Raw genomic sequence first — 7,190 nt, forward strand, 5'->3', positions numbered from 1 at the left:
TGCATATTTGGCACTATTTCAGGCTAACAACTAAATTCCAAATCAAATATATCCAAACCACTTAACTCCCAGAATTTACCAATCCCTTTTTAAAAGATCCAATTTTCCATTTATTTCTTGGCAACTNAAAAAATTATCTATGACCTTTTGTGAAGCACTTTCTATACATGTGAATATTACAGCACTTTCGACATATACTCAGTGCAGTGACTGAGAGAGACTGGACTTTTTCTTTTAATCTCCCATAACAATTTATTTCACAAAACAAGCTGACCACCAAATTACTTTCACGAGTAGATACTCTAATTCTCAACATAATTACAGCTTGTGCTGGTTGTCTGAAAGCAAATTGAGAATAAGAGCAGGATACAATATTGAAGAGATGGTGCATGCTACAGAACAGAAAGATGCACTTTACATTTCTTTTCAGCTTTCTATGACATAACTAGTTTTATATAATGCTCTTTACTGTTTGGATAATAAAGAGGGATTCACATGCCAGTAATCTGGAACGCACAACCACTTTAGGTTTAACCACCCAGGCAGGGCGAAACCTTGGGAAAGTTTCCTTACTCCACACAGAGCCTAATAATAATCCCTCCAAAACAAAACAATAATAAATTGGTCATTTTCAATCCACAACTGTTTGTGGGACACTGCTGTGCGCAATTTCACCCACAAATATACGGTCAATTCACTTTACAGTATATTCTGTGAAGCGCTTTGAGACGTCTAGAAGACGTGAAAAGCACTATATCAAATGCAAGGATTATTATATTACTTAGACACATCTACATTCTCTTGTAAAATGTTCTAAAAATAGAGATACTTTAATCCTTTTAATTTCTAATGTGGATTCTTCTTCAATCCCTCCTGTCGCACTCTCAGACTCATCTTGACTGATGTAATGATGAGCTATACTTGAATGCCTGCTCTAATTTATAAGTCAACACCTTTGTCTGTTATGTTTCCCAATGAATTAATTCCTATGATTTGTTACAGCACTACATTTCAACAAACCTCGACAAAGGATAACATCTATAAAAATGTTCCCTTTCTGTCTTGCTTAGTACAGATACAAATCCAGACCATGCATTCCTATAATAATAATACTTGCATTTGATGTTGAAACCTCTCTCAGCACTTCACAATTACTGTTAAATGTATTGACTATATCTGGACTAACACCAATTTACAGCCAAGACATAGATACCTAATTTATCTGGAAGATCATTCACTTGGATAAAACATCCTCTTTTTCAATAAGCCCACCTGAACAGGCAGGTGGGACCTTGGTTTTACACCTCATTTGAAGGACAGCACCTCTGACAATACAACTCCCACCCACCCCCACCCACACACACAATTTGCCCATAAAATATACAGTTAAGTCACTTTACAGTATATTCTGTGAAGCGCTTTGAGACATCTCAAAGACGTGATAAGGCACTATTCCAAATGCAAGGATCATTAGTATTATTGCATTGGTATATCAGCCTGGACTATCAACCCAAAGTTCCAACATGGGGTCGCTGAGGTGAAATCGCTGTCAACCGAGCCAGGCTACCAGCTGAATAGCAGTGTAATTACATCATTGTCAACGTCTTAAGACCCCATGTTTGAATCCTGGGATTTAATTTGATGGGAAAGTTTTAAACAGTAAAATTTGAGGTAAGTTCATTGTTATTTGGTCTTTTCCCTCCTCTTTCGTCCCCATTTCAGCCCGATGCATCGAGTTTTTGCATACAATCAAGTCACTTTGCTGTATGTTCTATGAAGCATTTTGCGATGTCTCAATGGTGTAATAAGGTGCAATATCAAATGCAAGGATTTTTATTATTTTTATAGGCACTAACTCAAACTTCTATTATTATTTTTTTGCTGGTGTTGATTGCCAAGTCATGACATGAAGAAGAAAACAATAAGCGTATGTTTTAGTTCTTAGTTTGGAATCAGATTGATAAGGAATTGATCCTCAAGTGATTATTTCAAATCAATTAATTTTAGGAATGAACCGATTTTAAAAAAAAAGTCATCTGATGGAACATCTGTGTCGATGCTCATTTAGAAAAGGAACAAAGTAAAATTCTTGCCCGGATTAAGGAGTTGCCTGTGAAAGAACAGCACTTCCAGATCTAGAACATAATAAGTCGCTAAGTGAAAAAAGACCAAGATCCATCCAATTCGCCTTCCACCGTCCTGGCAGTTGCATTGCACCTGTCTGGTCCCAAACTATATACCGTATGAAATATTATTTCCTAACAGAAACCTATCGGATTTGTTCTTGAAAGAAAGAGATTCTTCTGAGACCATATGATCAATCCAACAATACAGAGAGAGGAATCGAGTCCTGTAGCTCAGTGGTTAGAGCACTCGCTTTGCAAGTGAGAGACCTGAGTTCAATTCCAGGCAGAGGGCGAAACCTTGGGCAAGTTTCCTTACTCCACACAGAGCCTAATAATAATCCCTCCAAAACCAAAAACAATAATAAATTGGTCATTTTCAATCCATGACTGTTTGTGGGACATTGCTGTGCGCAATTGGCTGCCGCGTTCGCCCACAAATATACAGTCAATTCACTTTACAGTGTGTTCTGTGAAGCGCTTTGGGACGTCCTCCCGACGTGAAAAGCGCTATATCAAATGCAAGGATTATTATTATTATTATTATTATTAAAACAGGGAACTGCGATGGTGGACATCAGGCACAGAGAGAGCTGCTGAATGTACCTTGAGGGCTTCCTGCAGGTGTATTCCTTGATCTGTCGGTAGATGGAGCCAGAACACTGTGTGATGATGGTGAGGGCTCTTTGCGATGTGCTGGGGCTGTGGTCCAGAGGTGATGGAGCTGCGAGCAATCACCTGGTGCTCGGGAAAGGAATGGGAAAGATCGACAAAGTTTTGGGGCTTAAACCAAAACAAGTTGCTTCTAATTCGGTTCTTTTCCTGCAAACGTGTCTGTTGCACTTCTTGTGAATTCAGTGTTTGCCATTGTCCCCAAATGAATAACACAAAAGCCAAAGGTGTGTTTGGTCGTTTTATGGAAGTGATGCTGAGTGTAGAGGATGGCGGCTGTGTGCGGGGATTAAAGCTTTTGCTATTTATTTCGCATTTTCGAGGCTTGAACACATTATTTGTGGGTTAGGAAATGGAGGAGAACTTTTACAGAGGCTGATATCCAGATGTGTTGCCCACAGGTGAGCTCTGACCACCTCATTGTTTCAGGAGTAGCCTTTTTGAGCTATTAAATTGCAATACATTTGGGAAGGAACGCTGCCTCTTGCAAACCTTTCTAAAAAGCTCCTTCCCTTCCAATCAGGTTCCCACAGGAAGAAACGTCCTCTGTAATTTAAATTGTTTCTTAGTGGCGTGCAAGCCAACACGAATGCAAAAGAAACTACAAATATATTTATTACAACTGCATGCATTTTATTTGCAGACTGACAAAGGTAGGGTCGATCTTTAAAGGGTGGTCTCCAAATTCCCTTACCTGTGAATAATGCACCACCAGGAAGGATTGTTAACAAATTCAGATACTCAGAGCAATCGTTTTGTACCCGTCCTTCCTTCTCAGTCAATGTGAGGGAAACGTCGGCGATGGATCATTATGCACCGATTAAATAAACGCTTTGCAGTGTTTGGCACCTGATAAATGTACCTTTCTTGCAATCCAACACATTTAGAGTTGGATCTGATTTGCTGCAATCATTCAAGAACTACTGTAACTTCTTGTGATATAAGGGTTCAGCTATTGAAATCAGTGGTAAATACTGATGAATTATTCAGTTGTTCAGAGGATTCCAGGAGTCGGGTAAAAGAGATAAAGAGTGAGATTGGCTCATGAACCAGATGGCTCAGCAGGCTGGATGGGTCCAATGGCTTTTTCGTGTTGCCACATCTTATATTCTTGTGTTTCCTGTGATATTGAAGAACTAGAATTGAACCTAAAGCAAAACGAGTCTCATTCATAGGGACACATACTTCAGATTGCATTTGGTAAGTCTTTTCAAGTTTCCTTGTTCGCATATTCATGAAAGCAGTTCACTTGCAAAAGCATTGAAATGAGCGACAGCATTGAGCTGCACCGGTGCATTCCAAGCTCAGCAGAATACAGAATTGTATTGCGACAATAGTGAAATGGATCATTGCATTGAAAAAGCAACAGTGCAGTCTTTCCACACAAGGTCAATGTTGCAGCTGTCACTAGGAGATGGCTACAGGAGCATTAACCATCCAGAGCTTTTCAAGACGAACCAGGAATGGCCCAAGAACCTAGAAAAGCACCTTATCAAATGCAAGGATTATTATTTGTTATTATAATATCCTGCATGATACTTAAACGAAGGAAACAGATTGTTTTCGAATTTGAATCATCAATTATAATAAAGGTCACAGAGGTGGTTAGTTGCTGTTAAAGTAGACATTGCCGCATTGGTGAGCTGGAACTAGAGTACATAGTGTCGTGTTAGACAACGTGTTGACTCAAGTCATGATTGTCTTGTTCTTGGTTTTTTTGTTTTTGATACACATTGGAATTTTTTTTCTTGTTTTCCTTTAGAAGGCTGTGCCTGAAATTGAAATGATGAAGAATCCCATCAGACTTCAATGAGCATCACTCAGATTAAAATAAGGGCAGATATGTTCAGCCTTGGTGTACACACATGCCATGATCTCAGACTGGTATAGGGATCAATGCAAATGCGTGTTCTTTCTTGGCCTGTTTGTTAATAACAGTGCTATGAAATTGAGGAAAAGGATTCATAACTGGAACAGCCTGGTCCTCTTAAGGCTGCTCTCTACCTAAACTGCAGCATCCCTCTCCAAAAACTAAGCTGCTGTTTCTATCCATGCAAATAAGAACAGTTGACAGCTGAGAGATTGTAGTTGCAACACAAAGTCTTTCAAATTAAACTGGAGAAATGCTGACAGTAAGCAGCAGTAAGCTCTGATTGCTCAGTTAAATAGAGGCAGGATGTCGAAGAGTTGGCTTATTGCCATGTATGTTGAATAGCATCTCAGAAAAAGATGCAGGGGCTGAGAGAGTTCCAAACCAAGTGTTCAAAATGTAAAATGTTTCTATTTGCTGTTGATTTAAGTTGAAGACAATTAACCAGATGCATCTTTTTTTTTGGGGGGGTGGGGGGGGGTGATTCAACAAGGAGACTCACAGGGGAAGCTTGTATTGCAGTGCACTGTCCTACCTGAGGTCAACTCCCACTTTGACTGTGCTCACAGAGCAGAGGCCAAGGCTTTAGGAACCTCAAGATGTGTATTGGAATTTAACTAAAAATAATCACGTGATGAGAATTTGTTTAGTGGTTGCAATGACCATATTACCTGTCAGGACATTGGCTTTGAAGGTTAGCAGGTGCTAAGTGGGCTGAAACCTAATTTTCCCTCCTCCCCCCCAACTGTGACATGGATGATTAAAGGTAGATTGGTTAGTCACTGGTCAATATTGTGCCTTACAATATTTGGAGTTGACTGTCCTAGATGTTTGACCAACAATTGCATCAGAGAGAGTCAACTCATCTCCACTGTGCCTTCAGCTCCACAAAGGGGTGCCATCTTGCAACCAGCTCAACCTCAAGAACACTGTTCATCTGTACACTGTACACTGTGGAGTCCTGTAGCTCAGTGGTTAGAGCACTCGCTTTGCAAGTGAGAGACCTGAGTTCAATTCCAGGCAGAGGGCGAAACCTTGGGCAAGTTTCCTTACTCCACACAGAGCCTAATAATAATCCCTCCCAAACAAAAACAATAATAAATTGGTCATTTTCAATCTACGACTGTTTGTGGGACATTGCTGTGCGCAATTGGCTGCCGCGTTCGCCCACAAATATACAGTCAATTCACTTTACAGTGTGTTCTGTGAAGCGCTTTGGGACGTCCTCCCGACGTGAAAAGCACTATATCAAATGCAAGGATTATTATTATTATTATTATTATTATTATCTCCATCCTTCCTCCATTGTCACCACAAAGATAGCTGGAAATGCACATTGAAAATGATCTATTCACTATGAGTGTAGGGAGTGTGTGTCCAACACATGAGGTCTCCAGCAAGAGTTGCTCCTGAATCACACTGTAAAGTGATGATTTATACAGCATCCTTTGTGACCAATAGCCATGAAAATAGCAGCAATTTGTTGCAAAAAAGAAACATGGTTTATATGTAGCTTAAGGAGCCAGTTTGGGGCACTTTGCAAAAGCAACTCTCAGTCAATTCACTTTACAGTATATTTTGTGAAGAGGTTTGAGATGTCTCAACGACGTGATAAGATGCTATATCAAATGCACGGATTATTATTATTAAGAGGAAGCATTGCCAGTCAAAGTTCAAATATTTACTGCAGGGAATATTCAAAATGTATTTGCTGAGGTTAGGCACTGAATGTGTGGCTGTTTGCAAATGCAATCTTGCAAAGCAACATCATGTTAGCAGATTCCATTTAAGAAATAAATCTCCGGAATAATCCATCTGAAGAGCTTTCCTTTCCTTTGTGGGAAGATTTACTCTGTCTCTAACCTGCCTTTCCTGGACATCTGCTCTCAAGTTCCGAAGTTTAGATTTATGATGATTCTTTACAGATCAATCTTGTAGAAAATGGCTTGTGTAAACAGAAGGTACAAGGTTGTCTTGTTTGCATGATAAATATTTAATTAGCTGGAAATCTGGTGAGTTAGTGCTGGGCGTCAAAAAGTGAGCTCTCTTGAAAGCCAACCTATTTACAGGCAGTAAATGGGCAACTGGTTTTAAAATGAAACGTGAGATTAGAAAAGTTCCAATAAACATTGAGTTTATGTTCATGTGAGAAACCAGTAAGCCATGCAGCTCACATTAGAGCTTGCACTTTTCTCCTACTCCAGCCGATTCCTGCGTATGTGGCCGCCACTTCTTAACTATGTGTGTTCAGTGATGGACCATATGCAGAACTGACCAACAGAAACGTTAGCTGAGTGGATGAGGCTGAGCAGAGGAGTAGGACAGGAGGAGATCAGAGAGATATGGAGGGCATGAAAGGTGAAGACCATGACATTGATCTGCTGGGAGATGGGGAGACAGTGGAGCCTGGTGAGGACTGGGATGATGGGTGTGCAGAGTTTGATGCAGATGGGGCTGTGGGTGTTGAAGTTGGAATTTCTGGCTGATGGAGCTAGGGAAACAGGCGAGGAGTGCAAAGGGGTGAG

The sequence above is a fragment of the Callorhinchus milii genome, unplaced genomic scaffold (assembly GCF_018977255.1).
Source record: "Callorhinchus milii isolate IMCB2004 unplaced genomic scaffold, IMCB_Cmil_1.0 Scaffold12, whole genome shotgun sequence".
In the NCBI taxonomy this organism is placed as follows: Eukaryota; Metazoa; Chordata; class Chondrichthyes; order Chimaeriformes; family Callorhinchidae; genus Callorhinchus; species Callorhinchus milii.